Consider the following 21,930-nt stretch of genomic DNA (forward strand, 5'->3'; position numbering starts at 1 on the left):
AACTGACATAGTGGAGATTTGGGCCTACTTTCCCTCTATGAGGCACAGGGTCTCTGTTCTAGTGCCTAAGTCCTTGATCCACTTTTGAGTTGAGTTGCATGCAGGTGTAGGGGTTTAATTTCATTTTGCTACATATGATCTCCAGTTTTCCCAGCACCATTTGTTAAAGAGGCTGTCTTTTCTCCATTGTATGTTTTTAGTATTTTTTCCTAGTATGAGATAGCTGTATTATGTGAGTTGGTCTCTGTGTGCTATATTCTGTACAATGGTCTACATGTCTGTTTTGCTGCCAATACCAGTCCATTTTTGTTACTATAGCTCTGTAGTATAATCAACCATCCCCCCCAAAACAAATAAACCAATCACTAAATGGGTTATGGAACTGAACAGTCACTTCACAGAAGAAATAAGATCGGTCAACAAACATGAAAAAATGTTCAACATCTTAGCAATTAGAGAAATGCAAATCAAAACACTGAGATTTCATCTTACTGTGACAGGCTGACAGATTTGGCTTATGGAAATGTTACAGGCCAGGCTATATGGGCAATGACTAAACAGACTCCATTTTGTTCTGAGACGCCATGTTATGTAGGAAATGCTTCTCCCATGGGAACACCCTGTCTCTGTACCCATCATCAGTTACTTAGCGTGACATGGTTAACAATGCAAAATGACAATTCTTACATGATGAAAATTTTTTCTCTTTTTCTTATCTAACATACCATGTCAGCAGTGATTGTCTAGAAGTTAGTGACCATTCTTTAACCTGTACCTAAGTAAGGTCATTTTGACCCACTTCCCCCTCTGCTGATGATTTCATGATGCAAGTTTATAATTTTGAATCATAGCAACAGATTGATGTGATTTTTAGTATAAGAACCCCTGCAACACTGTGGTCAGGGCTGTTCTCCCTATAACCATTTTTGGGGCACTGTGTAAGACAGTCAACCAGCCAGCTTAATAAAGACTCTCAAATTTGGACTTCTCAGTGGTGATCGGTCTGTTCTTAAGTTGTGCCCCATAACTCTCATACCAGTCAGAATGGCAAGTATCAAGAACACAAGCAATAACAAATGTTGGTGAGGATGTGGGATAAAAGGTACGCTCATACATTACTGGCGGGACTGCAAATTGATGCAGCCAGTCTGGAAAGCAGTATGGAGATTCCTCAGAAAACTTGGAATGGAACCACCATTTGACCCAGCAATCCCACTCCTCGGGTTCATACCCAATGGACTGAAAATTAGCACACTACAGAGAGACAGCCACATCAATGTTCATAGCAGCTCAATTCACAATAGCTAAATTATGGAGCCAATCTAGATGCCCTTCAGTAGATGAATGGATAAAGAAAATGTGATATATAATACACAATAGATTATTACACAGCCTTAAACAAGAATGAAATTATGGCATTTGCTGGTAAATGGGTGGAACTGGAGAATATCATGCTAAGCTAATTAAGCCAAACCCAATAAACCAAAGGCCCAATGTTTTCTCTGATACGTGGATGCTAATTCACAATAAGGGGGCAGGTTAGGGAAGAACAGAGGCACTTTGGATTAGAGAGAAGGGAGTGAAGGGAGAGGAGAGGTTAGGGAGTGGGAAAGGACAGTGGAATGAAGAGGACATTATTACCCTCTGTGCATGTATGATTACAGGACCTGTGTGATTCTGCAGCAGGTACAACTAGAAGGATGAGAAGTTATGCTCCATTTATGTATGACATGTCAAAATGCATTTTACTGTCATGTATAACTAATTAGAACAAATTTATTAAAAAGAAAAAAATTGAGTAAACCTATTGAGTTTATTATTTCAAAATATAGACAGTTTTTAAGGCCAAAGAAACTCCAACTGTACTTTTTTTTGTGTGCTGGATTGAACCCAGAGGTGCTTAGCCACTGAGCCACATCCCCAGCCCTTTTTTTATTTTTAGACAGGGTCTCTCTAAGTTGCTGAGGCTGACCTCAAACTTGCTAACCTCCTGCCTCAGCCTTCTGAGTTGCTGGGATTACAGGCCTGTGCCACAACTCCCAGCAGCAAATAGTTCTTTCTGGGCACTAAATGAGCTCTCAAGAGTACCAGAAACCTTGTTAACAAACCCACAGGCCTTCATGTTTGTCAGCCACGGTTTGCCATGGTTACCTGGAGGAGGGTTGAGGTCCTGGGCTGCCCCTCTGGGCTTTGGTATGGAAAGGTCTGTAAAGTCCTCAGTGTGTGAACCTCAACTTGGCCTGGTCAAGCCCCAGCTCAAAAAAGAAAAAAAAAAAAAAAAAAAAAAAAAAAAAAGGAAAGAAAGAAAGGAAGGAAGGTACTGTGAAAATTGTAATAAAAACCCAATAATGAATTAAAAAAAAAAGGAAGGAAGGAAGGAAGAACATGAAGTATCTTTATTTTTTTATTTTTGGTGTTTGGAGATTGAGCCCTGGGATACTTGACTGCTGAGCCACATCCCACCCTTCATATTTCTTATTTTTTAAAATATGTTTTCAGATATTGATAGACCTTTATTTTATTCATATGTGATTGTGAGAATTGAACCCAGTGCCTCACACATGCTAGAAGCGCTCCACCACTGAGCCACAACCCCAGCCCTGTATTTCTTATTTTGAGACAAGGTTTTATTAAGTTGCCAAAACTGTCCTGCCTTAACCCCCCAAATCACTGGGGTTACAGGCCTCACCCCCTGTCCTGGTAACTCTTGCTTTGCTTTGTTTCTCTAACATGTCTTTTCTAGTAGGTCATGCAGATGGAAACATATAATATGTAAATTTTGAGATCTGCCTCTCTCAGTACCATGCATCTAAGATTCCTCCACATTGAACATGTCAGTAATGTGTTTTTTCACTGCTGTGTAGTATTCCACTGCCCGAATGCACTACTCTCAATTTATTCAGTAGCTGAAGGACTTGTTGGCAGTTTTCAGTGATTATGAACAAGCTGGAGAGCTCCTTTTTCTTGGATATTTCACAAATTGGAAGAGGACTTGAACTAGCTCCATCTACTGTGCCTCTTCCTCCCAATACTCAGGTCCATAAATCAGCTTTTCCTCCTGTTACTAGGGATGCAGTCTTAGGGCTGCTACGTAGGGCTCACTTTCTTCTGTGCAGCAGATCCCATCTCATTTCCTCCACTGAAGGTCATCATTCTGGCAATTTCCCCTTGCTTCATCAATTTCCCTCTTTTACTTAGTCATCTTCATTAGCATATAAACATGCTATCATATCCCCTATCTTTACAACCAACCAGGCGTGGTGGTGCACACCTGTAATCCCAGCGACTCAGGAGGCTGAGGCAGGAGGATTGCAAATTTGATGCCAACCTCAGCAACTAGGCAAGACCCTGTCTAAAAATAAAAAATAAAAAGGGCCAGGGATGTGGCTCAGTGGTTAACTGCCCCTGGGTTCAAGCCCCAGCACCAAAAACAAAACAAAACAAAAACCAAGGCATGTGCCACCACGCCTGGCTGGGTCCCTCTCCTCTTCAAGCTCCTCGTTGGTGCTCACAGTGCTGGCCCTGGCTCCCTGCCCCGCACACCCACTCCCTTGGGGACTTCACCCCATGTTGCCATCGCTACGTTGCACTGATGGTGCCAGACTTACACCTCTAGCCTGGCCTCTGCCACAACCCCATTCCCAACTGTCCCTCACGTTCACATTCCACTCGGCCACCCTGCACCTGCTGGACTCCTTTTCTCCCCCAGAGACCTGCTCTGCCCACCTCCACTCCTGTAGTCGCTCAGGCCAGGATCACTGCAGGCCCTCTCCTCACGCTGTAGCTGATCCATCAGATCCTAACTTCAAAGTACCTGTGCTTCCAGAATCTGGCTCACCCTTCACCTGCTTCCGCCCACCCGCCTCCACAGGGAACAGAGGATCTCATCAAAATGCAAGTAGGTGCCAGACTTGGTGGGCACGCACACCTGTAACCCCTGCTACTCAGGAAACTGAGGCTGAAGGATTGCAAGGTTGAGGCCAGTCTCGGGAATTTAGCAAGACCCTGCCTCAAAATAAAAAATTTAAAAAGGGCTGGGGATGCAGCTGAATGGCAGAGCACTTACCCAGCATTTGCCAGGCCCTGGATTCAACCTCCAATACTGAAAAAGAACGCAATCTGATTTTATCACTTTTCTGCTTGAAGCCCCGCCCATCTCACTCCGGAGGGTGGGAGGGTAAGCCCTTGCCAATCTTGTCTCCTTGGTCACCTGTGAGCCCCGTGGCAGCTTCATGGGCTCTCCCTGCCTCAGGGCCTTCTCCACTTGCGCTTGATGTCCCCCTCCCAGGTCGCCAAGGGCCCCTCCCCCACCTCCTACGGTCTCTACCCCACTGCTACCTCCCCACCCTATTAAAGCCTGTTCTTCCCAGGCCCCTAAATGTGTCCCTCACCCAACAGTGCTCACAGACTCACCAATGCTAGGCAAGCTCTCTAGCACTGAGTCACACCCCCAGCCCTGGAGCTAAATTCAAATGCATTCAATATCTATTTGGGGGAGCTGGGGAGGCCAGAATTTTGCCAGCTTCTTGTCTCCTCTCTTCCCTTTTTTTTTTTTTTTTTTTTTTTCTTCTTTCTGGCACTTATCTGCAACTGAACAAAGATTTACTTTTTAAAATTTTTATTCTTTTAAATATTGTTTTAGTTTTAGATGGACGCGATCCCTTTATTTTTGTGTGGTGCTGAGGATCAAACCCAGTGCCTCACATGTGCTAGGTGACCACTGAGCCACAACCCCAGCCCCAAAGATTTATTTTTTATTTGCTCTACTGTTCATCCATTCTTGGAAGGTAAGCTCACAAGGACAGGGACGTTCCTTTAGCTCAGTTCTGCACCCTGGAGTTAAGAGCAGAACCTGAAAAACATGTGTTGACTGAGTGTGACTGAGGCCAGCGCCCACGTAGCTGAGGTCACTGTCCCAGCACACCCCACCCGCCTTTCTCTCCTTGCAGTGTTGGCTCACTGAGGTCCCCCTGTGATCCCCAGGGCCTGGAATATGCTTAGAGCGCACAACACAGGCAGCCTTTAGGCCACCAGGGCGATCATTAAGCTGAACTTTGTAAAGGTGACCTCTGTGAGTGGGCAGGGCAGGCGCTGTGTGTCCTGTTTTACAGATGAGGAAACTGGGGCCTGGTGAGGTGAAACCACTAGGTCAGCCTCTTGTGTCCCTCTCTCCATGCCGCGGCCTGCTGAGCTTTCTCTGTTTGGCCACAGATTGTAAAACAAGCAATCTATACCCAGACGGGTCATCAAGACCTCAGTTTCCTCTGCCATATCCGATCCGTCCCTGACTAAGCCCGCCCCTAAGCACCTTAGCAGGAAGCCTGGGACTTCTTCCAGAGATGGGCTGGGTAACAGGAGGGGCCGACATTGCGACACCACGGAGCTCCAGCCGGCTGAGGCGGATGAGCATGCCGCAGGGCGGCGGAGGTTGACGAAGAGAGACAAGCCTCACAGGTGGGCGGCCAGGGTGTGATTAGTGGGGTGGGGACTGTCCTGGGGCCTTCCACCCCCTTGGCATCTACAAAGTAGGCTAAGGTCAGAGTGACCTCCTGCCTTGAACTCGTCCCCACAAGGTCCCACCTCCAATTCCAGGGCCAAGTCTGAGCCCAAGGCCAAGGCTGAGCTCCTGATAAGTCGGAATCGAAAAGAACTGGAAGATGGAACAACAGGTCCCGCCTCTTCCCTGGCAAACCAGCCCGGCAGGTTTCCTGCACGAGGGCGGTGAGCCCGTCACCTGCGGGAGGGAACGCGGCCAACTGCCAGAGCCTGTGGGACTTCTCTGGGGGCAGCAGGCTCCAGTCACAGCTGGGCTTGATCTAGAGCTGCCACCCTGGCGCTGGGGTTAGGAGGCTTTTAGATGTCCTTGCTGACAGGTGGGTTCAGGGCAGGACTATCGGTGGTTAGAGACAATTCTATCACCCTCAGGAACATGTCAGAGCCCAAGACGTCAAGGACATCTGGGGAACCTGTTCAAAAATACATTTCTGGGCCTGCAAAATCAGAATCCCTAAAGGCTGGGGGCCCACATCTTTGTTGTTATTTGCAGTACTGGGGACGCAGCCCAGGGCCTCACTCACACTAAGCAAGTGCTCCCAGACAGCTCCGCCTCAGCCCCTGCAATTTTTGGTAGGGCACGGGGAGGGATTGGGGTACTGGGGATTGAACCCAGAGGCACTTTATCACTGAGCTACATCCCTAGATCTTTTTCATTTTGAGACAGTGTTGGTAAGTTGCTTAGGGTCTTGCTAAATGTCTGAGGCTGGTTTTGAACCTGCCATCCTCCTGCCTCAGCCTCCTGAGCCTCTGAGATTATAGGTGTGTGCCAATGCACCTAGCTAAATATGTTTTTAAAAGTCCTCTCAAACTGGGCTGGGAATTGAGGTAGGAGGAACACAAATTCAAAGCCAGACTGGGCAATTTAGTGAGACCAAAATTTTAAACATGACTGGGGATGTGGCTCAGTGGTTAGGTGCCCCCAAGTTCAATCCCCAGTACAAAAGACTGAGGATATAGCTCAGAGCAGATGCCTAGCATGCATGAAGCCCTGGGTTCAATCCCAGTACCACAAAAAAACAAAACAACAAGCAAACAACAACAGCAACAACAACAAAACCCACTAACCCTCTCATATTATGGTTATAATGAAGTTTATAAATTACTACCTGCTTTTGGAATCTCTTCAACCTATGAATCTGATCCATAGCTATGTTTCCTTGGGAAAGTGACCTAACCTCTCTGAGCTTCATTTGTCTCATTTGGAAAATGGGAATAACTCTACTTACTTCTTAGGGCTGCCACTAGGAATGTGTGTAATATTCAGGCAGAGATTGTGCTCTAAGATTATTACTCCAGCTGATACCCTTTGGAATTCTGGAACGAACAGGAGAGGCCGAGCCAGTTAAAGGTAAGGGGGGTTGGGGGGGGCTTTGCTCGTACTCAGAGTTCCTAGCTTTTGGGATCCCTGGAAGGATGCAAAGCCCCCTGCTCAGAGGAATCAGGAGTGGCGGGGGGCGGGGGGGGGGGGCAAAGTTGATCCCAAGGCAGAGTATTTTTTTTTTGATTGAGTTGAGGGGCATTGAACTACTGAGTCACATCCCAGCCCTTTTTTGTATTTTATTTAGAGACAGGGTCTCACTGAGTTGCTTAGAGCCCCACCAAGTTGCTGAGGCTGGCTTTAAATTTGTGATCCTCCTGCCTCAGCCTCCAGAGCCTCTGGGATTACAGGTGTGCCCGCTGCGCTTGGCTAGGTTGGGGTCTTGGGCAGAGATTAGTGGCTCATGGGCTCAGGGAATTCTGGGTTCTGGTTCTGGTTCCTCCTTTTCTTAATGCATGACCTTGTGCAAGAGACTTGAGAGAGGCTGACCTCGGCCAAGGAGGCAGCTCAGCACAGGTTACCCAGCCAGCTCTGGATTCCTAGGGCTCTGTGACCCTGAGCACTGCTGTGCCCTCTGACTTTGCATTTGCTACTTTGGGACATGGAGATTCTCCCCATCACCCCGTTGTCAGTGGGCTGCCGCAGGTGCGCGCTCAGGTCTGCTGGGCCCAGTTGTGTAAACGCTGGTTATTGCAGCCATCAGGCCCTTCTCTGGTGAAACCTTTGGCTCATGATTGGCTTGGGTGTGTCACCATCATGTCACCTTTCACCTCATTCTTCGTCCCTGTCCACCTGGTGAGGAATGTGGAGCTTTCGCCTCTAGGGTGTCAGGATTGGGACCCCACCACAGAACTCCTGCCCTGCCGCTCTCCTGAGCGGAGCTGGTGTGCGGTGGGATTTGATGGCACTGCCTCTGTGATATTAGGCTGCCCAGAACTGACCCCTTTTGGTCCCTTGGAACGGAGTGCAGAGTATAGTAGGTACCAGAAGATTTTTAAAATGTTCAATTTTTTGTTTTGAGACGGGGGTCTCAGTGAGTTGCCCAGACTGACCTCAAACTCCTAGGTTCAAGTGAACTTGCTGCCTCACACGCCCCAGTGGCTGGGGCTCCAGGCACGAGCCGCTGCACCCTGCTTGAATAGATGCTTTTGAGTAGGACCTACACCGGATGTAATCAAACAGACTACATATGTATTCACACGTTGTCAGTTAACCTCTGCCTACTATTTCCAGCAGCATATGGGAACACCCTGAAAAACATACATCTCACAACTCGGTGGCTTCTTGTTGCCCCTTGCTGGTGACTTCAGATGCCTCGGAAAACTGCCAGAAAGCTCGTCCCTTCTATGGGAGGAGCTCTGAGGATCTAGTCTGGCCTGGGGCTTGGAGGTGCGCACCTGCCCAGCAAGGCTCAGCAAGACCCTCCTCTGGGTGTGCTGCGCAGCCGCTGGCCCATCTCTGGGCAGACACTGCCCCCTCAAGGCCTGTGCCTGCTACGACACCAGCGGGAGGTGCTCTTGCTGGGAGAAAAGACCCAGTGAGGCTTTTCTTCCCTGTGCCATCCTTGGGTACTTAAGATGGGCCTAAAATGCAGAATTGGGTTACAAATTGTGCTTGGGTGACGCTGTCATCTTGCACCAAGAATCCAAGTGAACATGGTCTTTAAATTACCTTTCCCAGTCACTCTTCAACCAGACTGAATCTTTGTGTCCTGGACCCACTAAGTTCTCTGCCTCTGGGCCTTTGCACAAGCCCTTTTCCCACTCACCTGGAATAATCGCCCATGTTCTCATCTGCATGGATGTCCCTTCCACCCAAAGATCCCATAGTGTCTCAAATTGGCTAGGTACTGCCCAAACATGCTCCTGTAACCTACTTAGGTCCCTGACTTCCTGCTGGCTGGTGAATACCCTGTGGCAGAGACCCAGAGATTGTGGCTCTCATGAACCAAGCACTGAGAGACTTTCATGTGGGCAGAGGCAAGACAAGCCTGGTCTCCAGTGGAGGAAAAGATGTGAGGCATGGGCAGTGCCTTCTGGGGCTCCCCACTCTGAGCCTGGCCATATGCCTCCCCTCCTCCATGGTATGTGGGCCAGGAAGTTGAGAGAGGAGTGAGTTAAGGTCCTTACTGCCTCAGGTGAGGTGACAACAAGTGGGCCTAAGAAGCTGGAGAGTCTCAGAAGACCATCCCAGTCCTGGTTCCAGCTTCAGTTAGGTTGCCCACCCCGACCCAAGACCCAAGGGGATAGGACCAGGACGACATTCAACAAGGCAAATGCTGAGCACATGTGAGCTGCCAGTGGGAAAGTTGTCGGTATGAACATGGTGGTCTTGTTCTCAGGGGGACCCAGTCCAGTGAGTCCAGCACAAGGCCTCATGTGCAGGGTCCAGCTGAGAGGCCAAACACCCGGGCTTTGGTCCTGGCCCAGCCACCAGTTCACCATGGCCAACAGGTTGCTCCCCTCTCTGAGTCTTAGTTTCCTTATCTATAAAATGAGGACAATAATGGAACCTAGCTTATAAGGCATTTGCAAAAACTTGTTGACATTATGGAGTATAAATATAAAATATAGGGAATGGCAAAAAAAAATAAAGTGTCCAGAAATAAGAATGGCCCTGCCAGGGGCCAGGGTCACGGGGACCTGCAGGTAAATCCAGATGCCGGCGATGTCCATGGTCACCAACAGGGCAGAGCACAGGCGTGGGCCTGCGGCGTGGCCTGGTGCAGACCTGAAGGCTGGATGCCCACCACCAAGGTGGCATGCCCCCCCAATCCCAGCAGCTCTGAGGCTGAGGGTCACAGGTGCAAAGAGCCTCAGCAAGTCAGCGAGGCCCCATCTCAAAACAAAATATGAAAAAGGGCAGGGAGGTGGCTCATTGGTTGGGCTCCCCCGTGCTTAATCCCCAGTACCAATGAATGAATGATGAATGAAGAAATAAAATTAAACAATTAAAAAAATTTTTAATTGGTTGTCAATGAACTTTTATTTTTTTATTTATATGTGGTACTGAGGATTGAACCCAGGGCCTCACATATGCCAGGCAAGCACTCTACGACTGAGCCACAACCCCAGCCCCCAAATTAAACAATTTTTAACAAATTAAAAAGGGCTGGGGACATAGCTCAGTAATAAAGTGTGCCGAGGTTCAATCCCTAGTCCTCTTCCCCCCCAAAAAAGGAACCATCATGGTGGCACAAAAGGCAGGGACGATGAAATAAACCCCTGGGTGCAAAAACAATTACTCTTTAGAGCACAGCAGGTTGCTTCTCTACCCTTGTGCTTTGTTCCCAGACCCACCACGAGAACCCACTAAAATCACAGGAATGTTTGCACGAGATGAAATTACCACAGGAAAAACCTGAATTAACCATTCTAATGTCACCTGTTTTCCATCAACTTAAAAATCACTGATATTGGGCTATTTCCTGGCTGCCATGTCCTGAGCTGCTTTCCTCTTCCATGCCCTTCCACCATGATGTTGTGTGTCACCTTGAGACAAGAGTTAAGGAATCAGCTGACCATGGACTGAGCTTCTGAAACTGTGAGCCAAAATAAACTTTTCCTCCTTTAACTGCTCTTGTCAGGTCTTTTGGTCACAGCAACACAAAGCTGACTAAAACAGAAATTTGTACCAAGAAGTGGGGTCATTGTTATGACTAACCTGACCACATGGCCCTGAAGCTCTTGGAGTTGGTTTGTGGGTGGATGAATTTTGAAAAGTTTAGAGATGTAAGCTGGAAAAACTAGAACACTATAAGTGGAACTTACCATAGATGAGTTAGGTGGAAGCTCAGTAGACCAGAATGACGAGAGGACAGCAGACAGTAAAGACTGGGCTCATGAGGTTTCAGAGGAGGAGGAACACTGTACTGGAAATTAGAATAGAGGCCATTCATGTTATATTCTGGCAAATATTCTGTTGTCCATGTTCTGCCCATGTCCTGAGACTTTCTGTGAGGCCTAATTTAAAGGTGATGAACTAATAAATTAATTAGGCAGAAGAAATTTCAAGAAAGCACAGCATTCTGGTGTGGATGCTTTTTAGCCAAGTTTATTGTGATAATCAGGGAGCAGAGCAGAAAGATTTGAAAATCTTGCAGTTTGACCAGAAAAATGAGAGTAAAACTGGAGCTAAGGAAGTTGTGATTGTTAAAGACATCACAGGCATGAAAGAGAGGCTAAGTACTTTACAAAGAGAAAAAATGAAAAATGGCTTGAGGGCATCTCAGGAATTAGCAAGAAAAAAATCCATCTCAGGCTCAAGGTTATAAAAGTAAAAAAAAAAAAAAAAAAAAATCCTTTGAGCCCATGGAGGGACCTGCTTACACAGAGGGGCCTAGGAAGTTTTTTCACCAGGTTGAACTTCCCAGGCACTCAGAGGCTTCTGTAATCATGGTCCCAGTAGGCTTGGCTACTGCCCAAGATGGTGGCAGACCTTGGTGTCAACCAAGTTGTTGGTCCTGCAGGAATGCAGGATGCTGGAGTTAGGGGGTCATGGAGGCTTCTGCTGAGGTTTCAAAGGAAAGCAAGGAAGGCCAGGCAAAATATAATAGGGTCAAGGTCCCTGTGGGCTGCTTCTGAGAGGATGATGCATGAATATGTGAAAAGGAAGCTGACGCTAGAGATGTGAGTAACATGAAATATCTGTCTAGAAAAGTTATATGAATTGAGCAGAGAGAAGCCAAGAGAAAGGCCAGATGGACTGAAACTAGTAAGGCCACAAAGACAGAGCTACACAAGCCCTTTGGAAAGACTATCACAATGCCTGTGGTGGTACATGCCTATAATTCCAGCAACTTGGGAGGCTGAGGTAGGAGGATCACAGGTTTGAGGTCACCTTCAGCATCTTAGTGAGACGTTATCTGTCTTAGCAAGACCCTGTCTCAAAATGAAAAATAAAAAAATGCTGGGAATATAGTTCAGTGGCAAAGCACCCCTGGGTTCAATCTCCTATACCAAAAGTTTAACAAATTTGAAAAAGAATAATGCCATATGCCTCAGATGCTGGATTGGAGTTATAGGCCTTATTTGCCCAGCTGGATTTTAGTCTTGCTTTGGTCTTATCCCTTTTATCTATGACCCTGTATCTTCCTTTTGAAATGGAAATGTTTACTATATGCAATTATATATTGGATATTGTTGGAAGAGGTGATTTGAATTATGGTCCTTGAACTTTCTGGTGATGGAGGCATCCTCTGCTGGGAACTCCTGGTGCAAAGTCATCAGTTGAGACTGCCCAGTTGCTAGGGTAATGCTCTGCTCAAAAGGAGGTTCCATGCCTACCACAGAACTATCAGTTCTTGACTTCAAGTTCAGACACCAGCTGCCTGGGGTAGAGAATTATAAGCACAAACTGATAATTATAATTGGGCTGTTAGTCTTTGACCTTGGTTCTGTGTGATTTGAAGAAACTTTCTCACCAAAAACCCCTTTGATGTTAAAACCCATATAATAAACGTGCTGAGCTGGCTCTGGGTCATTATATATCTACCAGAGTATAATGTCCACTGGGCCCCAGTTTTTTCTCTCTTTGTGTGTCTGTTTGTCTTTTCTAACCCCCCATTGCCCCTCGTCAGGTTTTCTGAATTAATGGTCCTTCAAGTTGTGGCAGTTGGTTCCTGAACAGGGACCAGACATAGGGGAACTTCTTCAAATGTCAGATGAAGGGGACGCTACTGGAGGGCACTTAAATAAAGGTGAGGAGTGCAGGATAGCCTGGTGTAAAACATGGGACATACGGGATCCAAAGTAAGAGATCTCTATGTTGCTTTGCTTAAGACTATGCTTAAATCAAGGAAGGCACAGTTGTCATAGTCTTTTAAAATTTGTTACTAAAACTTATCCCTGGTTTCCTGAAGAGGGAGTAGTCAACATAGAGCCATGGGAGAAACTTGGCAAACAGACAGATCCCTGTGGCTACTTTCATTTTATGGTCTTTTGTGCAAGATTGTCTCAACCCATCTCATAAAAGTGTGAAACGGTTGGCTCCTGACATGATTCCTGGCCTTAAAAACACTGTTAAAGGTAGTAATCAGTTAACAAGAAGTCCTCCGCTGACAGTACCTCTCCCTCCCCACTGGAGCCCTTGCTCACTGAGAGTAAATAGGAATTAGAGGTGGAGAGGGCTAACCAGGGAAAAATTAGAATTACGAGTACCCGAATACCCGGTCAGCAATGTTGTCACTGCTGCAACAGTGTCTCTAGAGAAAACATAAATTATAGCACCACATCTTAAGAAAATGATTTTATAAAAGAAAAAAACAGTTAAAAAATAAGTCTTCCTTGCTTCTTAGTTTCTGTTAGATCTCTCTCCTAGACTTGCATTTAAAAATGTAAATTGCAAAGGCCTACAAAGCCTACAAGATTTATAAGGTTTTCAGAGAATTGGTTAAATCAAAAGGAAGAAAACATCATGTTTAAATCCAAGCCGCTTCTGGCCTGGCTGGTTCTCTTTTCCACTCTGTTTTCTTAACGAGCTCCTCCCTGATGATACGACACCAGGAGGAAAAGTGGAAAGATCCCAAATGTGCAAGATCTGGTGGTGTTGGGGAGAAATCTCAAAGTCATCAGGACAAGTGGCCACCTGAACCCTTTGACTTTGGTGTTAGATTTTACACCTGGCATTTCCAACTGTACAGGCCTGCCCTGTATTTTTAAGTCATAATGTAAAAGAGATAGGCTCTATTTTAATTTCTAACAAGTTAAATCTAATAGAAGCTTCAATAAACATCTGTAACACTGCCTCCTACCTCTGGAGCTCCACTTACAAAAAAGTTACACATCTCAGTTTCCTGTTGTGTGAATGTGTGAACACCTGTAGATCGTATCATTGGGTCTACATATCTGTCCGTATATCATGTACGTGATATAAAAATTAACATATAGATAAATGAGCACTCTAAATTTAAATTAAAGTAAGAAATGAATCAAATATCTTTTAGCCCATGTGACTTAAAACAGAAGTTTGGGCTGGGGATATAGCTCACTTGGTATAATGCTTGCCTCTCATGCTCAAGGCCCTGGTTCAATTTCCAGCACCACAAAAAAAAAAATAAAAAATAAAAAATAAAAAGTTCACTTTAAATTGGGTAAACAGATAAAAATAAAGATGTTTTAAAAATTACTAACTCACAAGTTTTTCTGGTTGGTCAGACAATAAAGTGTTGGTTCCTATAAAATGTCTAAAATGTAATGTCCATTGCTTCTAAGAATTTTCTTCAATAAGAAAGAGATGGCTAATCCTGTTAACTACATTTGTTTGATATCTTGGCTTTTACAGTTACAAATAAGTAAATTGGGTTTAACATGAACGAATTAATCTTCGTAAATGTGTTTGTTAAGGAGATATCTGATTTACAAAGTTAAAGTGCTAAAATATCAACTACTAAATATAAAATCAAGTACTCTTAACATCTTAAATTCCATAAGGAAATATATTTAAACATTTGATGTGTTTTCATAAATTCATATATGGAAAAGGTTTGCAATTACTGTTTGTATCTTCACTAAACACAAGTTTACTAAAAGTTAAGATTCTATCAGGTATGATTTATATATAAAGAGTGTAAGAGGGTTCTGTTGGGTTTCAATTAAAATATTATAAAAACAAAAGTAATTCATCTTATTAAAGTGGAGTAACTTGGGGCTGAGGTTGTGGCTCAGTGGTAGAGCACTTGCCTTGTGTAAGACACTAGGTTCGATTCTCAGCACTGCATATAAGTAAATGAATAAAAAACCCATCAATAACTAAAAAAGTGTTTAAAAAAGTGGAGTAATTTGTCCAAATTCAAAAATTTCATAAGGATTGTTTCAAAATGTAAATTTAAAAGGGGATCAGCAGCTAAAAATTTTAGGTATGGAAATATATTTTAATATAGAAAGTTAAAGGGAATGTCTCTAGATAAAGTCTTTGTCTGGTAAAGTAAAAGGTTGTAAAATGTCTAAGAAAGTTACAAAAGATTTGTGGAGGATAAATTTCAAAAAGTTTATATGTAATTAAGTTGGTTATATATAATTAACAACATCAGCTAAAGTTATTTAAGGCTTTTTCCTCTTTTAAAAAGAAAGTTCCTGATCTACAAGACTGAAGGACTTGGTTTAGGGTCTCTGGCATGGTTCTCAATGGGATTGGAAGAAAGTTAAAAATCATTTAATGGGCATTTGGCCGAGAAATAATGGCAGTCTAGACCTTATGGAGTTACATCGTCCAGAATATTCAGGAGTAATCTTACGGATCCTGTATGGCTTGCTGAACAAATAATGACTTAAGTGATTTTAATCCTTGGAATATGTTAAAACATTCAATATGGTACATTTGCAGAATTATGTGTTTACTACTAATTCCCTTGTGCTGTAACAATAGGATGTGACATCTTCCAAGAAGAAATCTGACAACTTTAAATAATAGCTCATCACTTGTGCTTAAAAATAAAAAAGGGGAGCTGTTGGGAGCAGTGATTTGAATTATAGTCCTTGACCTGTACGGGGACGGGACCACCTCTGCTGGGAACTCCTGGTACAAAGTCATCAGTTGAGTCTGCCCAGTTGCTATGGTGACACCCTGCTGAAAAGGAGGTTCCACGCCGACCACGGAACTATCAGTTCAGACACTAGCTGCCTTGGGTAGAGAATTATGAGTGCAAGTTGATAATTATAATTGGGCTGTTAGTCTTTGACCTTGGTTCTGTGTGCTTGAAGAAACTCTCACAGAAAACTCCTTTGATGTTAAAATCTATATAATAAATATACTGAGCTGGTCCCAGCTTCTTTCTTCTCTCTTTGTGTGTCTGTTTTGTCTTTTCTAATCCCTCATCACCTTGTCCAGTTTTCTGAATTAATGGTCGTGCCAGTTGTGGCAGGATATATGTAATTTGCTTTTCATATTTACAGGGGAAAACAGCTGAGTTTGCCTTCAGTCTCAGAAGAGATCTGAACTTGGACTTTGGGTATGGACCTGTTAAGACTATGAGGACTCTTGAAAATGAATTAATGTATTCTGCATTGTGAAATGGGCATAAGTTTTTGTGGGCCAGGGGTGGAATATTATGGTATAGCTATAAGGTATTCTCCAAAAGCTCATGTATGAGACAAGGCAAGAATGTTCACTTATGAAATGACTGTTACGAAACCTTAACCTAATCAGTGGACTAATCCTCTGATATGGATTAACTGAGTGGTGACTGCAGGTAGAAGTTGTGGCTGGAAGAAGTAGGTCACTGGGGGGCATGCCTTTGGGGTTCAGTTTGTCCCTGTGAGCAAAGCTCACATTTCCTGGTTGTCATGTTGAAACTGGATTTTCAGCCTCTGCTGCTGTCATGTTGCAGCGGGCCTGCTGCCAGTGCCTTCTTTCCAGGCTCTCATCTCACAAATTCGAAGAATGAAGTCCATGGACAGGAGAGTGAGTGTAGAAAACTAGGATTCATTCAAGTAAGAAGAGACAGGGCTCCCACAGGGTGAGCGAGGACTCAACAGGGGTTACCACTTAAGTGTACAGTCTAGGGGCCTTATTATAGCCACTATGTAGGGGCACTGATCAATATCTGTGCTAATCAGGTACTGGAAAAATACCAATACTATTGGTCAAGAGCCTGAGACATTCTGATGGGTTAACCCGTGAGTCTAGCCTTCACTCAGGTCTGCCTCGTCTCCTTTTTCCAGCCCCCTGGGACAAAGGAGGTGGCTGGAATGTTTGGAATGCTTCTATAAGTAAACTTATGGGGGTGGCCTTTCATGCAGAGAAGGTTTTGTCGAGTTCATTTGTTAACTGCCTGCCTGCTTTACTAAATGTCCATCCTGTCTTATTCAATGTTCTGGACTGTTCTCCTCCACCCCGCCGCCCTTCCTCTATGATGTTCTCATTGCATCACCTTGGGCCCAGAGGTAGGAAATTGGCTTACCATGAACTGAACTTCTGAAACCATGAGCCAAATAAACTTTTCCTCCTCTAAAGAGTAAATAAATAAAAATAAGTAAACAAATCACTGATCTTGGTAGTCACTGAGTTGGGCAATACATGAACAGGTTCCCAACAGCTGTTTTGTGGATCACACTTCTGGATGTGGGTCACAATGATAACAGTTGCCTAGCTTACTTTTCAGGGACTTGAAGGCTGCTTTTGCTGAAAGCACTGGCTCTTGGGCCTGCACATGCCTGATGGGGACTAGAATGACATTTTTATATTCATATTACATCTGTCACTTTGCTGCCTAAACTTTTTTTTTTCTTTTTTTCTTTTTGGTGCTGAGGATTGAACCCAGGGCCATGTGCATGCTAGGCAAACACTCTACCAACTGAGCTATATCCCCAGCCCCCCAGCCCCTGCCTTAACTTTCAAAAGGGGTAAATTGTACTGGGCCCTGCAAGTGGACATGTCGGTTGCCCGTTGGAGCTGGTGTATTTTCTGTCCCAGATGGAGTCAAAAGGCCAGCATGTGCACAGGAGTTACAAGAGTAAAAGTTACACCAGTTACAAGAGTAAAAGTTGCCCATAACCACCTGGTGGTCTGAGTTTCATTCAAGAGACATCTTTTTGGAGCTGTGCCTCTGGTCACTGGAAATTACTAGATCCTAGCCCACCCCGTAAATCAATAAAAACCTGCATCTCCCTTTGTCTGGAGAGCAACCTGGTCCTTCAACCAGTGCTGTCTCCCCTCAGCTGAAGCCATGGTTAGCCCCTATGGCTGAAGGTCCAGGTAAAGTCTTGCCTGTACATTTGTGCTTATTTGACTCAATTTCATTTCTACTGTCACCGGGTGAAAAGTTCCCATCTCAGGTATCAAAAGCACCATTTGGAGGTGGGTCTTCAAGGCTAAGAAAGCTAGTCCCATGAAATATCCACGCGTTTCTCCCCATTTTCCCGTCTCACTCGTGGCTGGTTTGGGCCCTGTGACTGCCTCTGGACAATGGGCTATAATCAGAAGTGATGTCTACCAATTTGGGGGTAAGTCCAATGGGAGTTGATGTGCCCTCTCCATGGTTCTTTCCCTGCAGTGAGTCTGGTGGCCACATGTCCCAGCAGTGTAAATACAAAATAGAGGAGGGTTACCAGACTCTCATCAGAGTCTGTGAGACAAATATATATTTATTAAATTCAGTCACAGGGATTTGAATTTTTTTTTTGATGGGTCAGTTAATGCTGATTACCCTGAAGAATACGATGATACTATAATTCTTTCCACTTTATAGAAGCCAAGTCAATTGCACATGGTCATATAGCTTTTGAGTAGGCAGAGATGGAACTCAAACCCAGACCTGACTTGCATAGCTGACTTTTAGAAACTGTACTTCCTGAATCACTGGACAGGTTGTTCTTAGGCACTGTGATCCCATGTGAAATCTTGTGAGAACATCCATCAGGGATGGGGCCAGGTGCAGTGGAGCATTCAGAACACTTAGCCAGCTGGGTGGGTAAGCTCCGGTCACCCTGGGCTGCACCAGGCAGCTGCATCACTCCGGTTTCTACTCCGCCAACAGTGACTGTTCTTTTTTTTCCCCTCCTTTGGTGCTGGGGATGGAACTCAGGGCCTGTGTGCATGCTAGGTAAGCACTCTACCAACCAGCCTATTCTTGATAAGAAACATGCAAAAAAGAAGGGACACCACCAGCTCACCCTTGCTTGGCAGAGAATTACAACTGGGTACTGGAATTCTCATTCTGCACAGTGACTTACAAGGGAGAGATTTTGCTGTGAAAGTTATCAGAATAAAAGATTAATGCCAACCTTTAAATAACAAAACACAGAAACTAAGGAGTAGCAATGGGGCAGGGATCTAACTCAGTAGTAGAGAGCTCTCCTAGCAAGTGCTAGGCCCTGGGTTCAATCCCTGGCACTGCAAATCAAAACGAAACAAAATAATAGTGATATCCGACTACGATGGCTCCTCCCTGTACCTCAGCTACTCAGGAGGCTCAAGCAGGTGGATCACTAGAGCCCAGGAATTTGAGACTAGTTTGGCAACACAGTGACACCCTGTCTCAAAATAAAGAGAAGACAGGAGAGTAAGAAAAAAAAAAAAGTGATAGTAATTTGGGAATGAGCAGGGAGCACCGTGAAGCAGAACATGCTGGGAAATATGGTTTAAGTGAAGGGGACAAAGAAAGACTTAAAGGCAAAATAAAAAGGATCACATCAGTTACTCTGAAATAATCATCATTGGCCCCAAGAATGTTCAAAGGTCAATAACAAAATGGTGCCAGTCCAAGGTTGAAGAGACAGTTGCTGGGTTGTTGCCTATTTATTTATTTATGGTGGGGACTGAACCCAGGGCTTCGTGCATGCCAAACATATTTGACCACTGAGCTGCACCTCAGTCACTAGAAATATTCTTTGTGTAAGGCTGTGATGACCTTCATGCAAGGTTTTTTTTTTTTTTTTTTTTTTTTTAATATTTTTAGTTGTAGATGGACACAATACCTTTAGTTTGTGTAGTTTTTTATGTGGTGCTGGGGATCAAACCCAGTGCCTGAAGCGTGCTAGGCAAGTGCTTTACCACTGAGCCCCAACCCCAGCCCCAGCCTGGTCTTGGCAGTCTTTAATAATAGTTTTTTTTCTTTCAGTACTGGATGTGAACCCAGAGGTACTCTACCACTGAGCTACATTCTCAGCCCTTTTTATTTTATTTTGAGACAGTCTTACTAAGTTACTGAGTCAGGTCTTGAATTTTCAATCCTCCTGCCTGAGCCTCCTGAGTAGCTGGGATTACAGGCAAGTGTCACTGCACCCAGCTGCCTGTAATAGTTCTTGTTATCAGGCATACGTGCATGAGATCTCTTTTTTCCTAACCTCCCAGATTTATTTTATTTTAGTTAGTGTTATGGTTTAGATAGGAGTAGATGAGGTGTCCTCAAAAGCTCATGTGTGATAATGCAAGAAAGTTTAGAGGTGAAATGACTGGGTTATGAGAGTTTTAACCTAATCACTGCATTAGTCTCCTAACAGGGATTAACTGGGTGGTAACTGTTGGCAGGCAGGGTGTGGCTGGAGGAGGTGGGTGTCGGGAGTTTATGTTTTGTTCTTGGGGAGCCAAACTCCCTGCTTTCCGCTACCACGTTCCCAGCTACTTTCCTTCACCACACTCTTTCACCATGAGGTCTCCCTCACCCAGGCACAGAGCAACGCAGTCATCTAAGGAATAAAACCTTGAGTGACAATAAACTCCTCCTCCCCTAAATTTTTGTCAGGTCTTTTGGTCACAGTAACAAAAAGCTGACTAAAACAGTTAGGGTTTGACACGAGTCCATTTTGATTAACAACTTGCACATTTCCCCCTCTGGCTCAAGATCATTCTTTGAAAGCATTGTTTTTTTTTTTTCCCCCCTAATTCTGAGGATTGATTGCTGGAGCCACAACTACTGAGCCACATCCCCTTCTTATTTATTTTGACAGGGTCTCACTAAGTTGCCTAGGCTGGCCTTGAACTTGAGAGCCTCCAAAATCACTGGATTTCAGGTGTGCACCACTGCAGCCAGCTGAAAGCACTGTTTTGATTAATCATCTTGTTATTACATTTTTTTGCTCGTTGTAGCTAGGTTTGTTCAGCGCCAGTTTGTTGGTCTGGTTCCACATTGGAGGGGAGTAATTAGTGACTAGGGAGTAGGTGTCAAAACTCTTTTAGCCATATTTGAGCAGTGAGGTGATTTAGGAGTAGTCCTCAGGCTAAGTTTACCTAGAGTCAGGTTCTATTAAGTTATCCATAGTAGTTATTGATTTTGAAAATTTATTTTATTTTTGGGGGGCAGTACCTGGAACTGAACCCAGAGGTGCTTTACCATTAAGTTACACATCCACCCTTTTAATTTTATTTTTAGTCAGGGTCTCATTAAGTTGCCCACAGTGGCCTTGAACCTGAGATCCAGGTGCCTCAGTCTCCTGAATTGTACTGTGAAATTTTGACTACAGCATTATCTTATCAACTGGGAAAAAAAAAAAAAAAAAAGCCATAAGCAAGGAAAAATTTAGGAGGGGGAAAGGTATCATTATGCTAGGGAGTCTAGTTCTGATGTCAACTTCTCATCTTGGTTTGTAATTCAAATGCCTCTGGTTATGGCATCAGATACTTTTGTCCACTTTATGGCCCACACATCAGGCATGAGGCTTGTCCTCTTGAAATTGACATCTAGTTGTTCAGTTCACATGGTTTTTTTTCTTTTTTTGGTACTGGGAATGAACCCAGGGGTGCTGGACCATTGAACCACATCTTCAGCCCTTTTTATTTTATTTTGGGACAGGGTTTTGCTAACTTGCCAAGGTTGGCCTCAAACTTTCAATCCTCCTTCCTTAGCCTCCTGAGGCACTAGGATTACAGGTGTGCATTACTGGGTCCTGCTCAGCTTATAGGACGCTAGGAAAAGAGAAATCATTATTTTTGGCTGGAGAGTTGCAGCCAGATATTAGAGAAAACTAGAATAATTTAGAATCCAGTCTACATGTACATTACAACTTGAAAATAAAAAATAGAGCTATGATCTAATAAGTTACAGCATTTTATTAGAAACATACTTTTTCTTTCTACAGTTATCCTGAGTTTTATCAAAGATAAGTTTTAAAAAGCAGTTGTTTCCAAAGTTTAGTTTCATCAGATTTGGCTTGATTATTTACATGAGTGCAACAACCAAATGACTCATCAAATAGCAAAAAAAAAAAAAAAAATTTATTTGGCAAAATAAAATTTTTGTCCTAGACTGACTAGATTTTTTTTTTTTTTTGGTACCAGGGATTGAACTCAGGGGCACTCAACCACTGAGCCACATCCCTAGCCTTATTCTGTATTTTATTTAAGAGTTAGGGCCTTACTGTTGTTAAGGATGCCTTTGAACTTGTGATCCTCCTGCCTCAGCCTCCGAGCCACTGACAATGTGACACTGTGCCCAGCTAGACTGACTAGATTATTCCAGAATGTGATGAAGGCAATACAGGACAAAATGCAAGGTTTAAGTGTCATGGTGTGAGTCAGTTGTAAAGGTTCAAAGGAAGCTGCAAAAGGTTTATAAAAGGAATACTGTATATGATCAAAATGGCTAAAATTTACAATAATTATGTTTTTTTCCCAAAATTGAA

At 44.2% G+C, this 21,930-nt stretch overlaps 1 long non-coding RNA gene across 1 annotated transcript; it reads left to right on the forward strand.

The window, feature by feature from the left end:
• Window positions 1-5,357: 5,357 nt before the first annotated feature.
• Window positions 5,358-11,056, forward strand: LOC124964883 (uncharacterized). The gene is made up of 3 exons (XR_007105044.1): window positions 5,358-5,454; window positions 6,790-6,904; window positions 10,168-11,056. It is a non-coding gene; the product is annotated as an uncharacterized LOC124964883 (long non-coding RNA).
• The last annotated feature ends 10,874 nt before the right edge of the window (window positions 11,057-21,930 follow it).

The sequence above is a fragment of the Sciurus carolinensis genome, chromosome 14 (assembly GCF_902686445.1).
Source record: "Sciurus carolinensis chromosome 14, mSciCar1.2, whole genome shotgun sequence".
Taxonomy (NCBI): domain Eukaryota; kingdom Metazoa; phylum Chordata; class Mammalia; order Rodentia; family Sciuridae; genus Sciurus; species Sciurus carolinensis.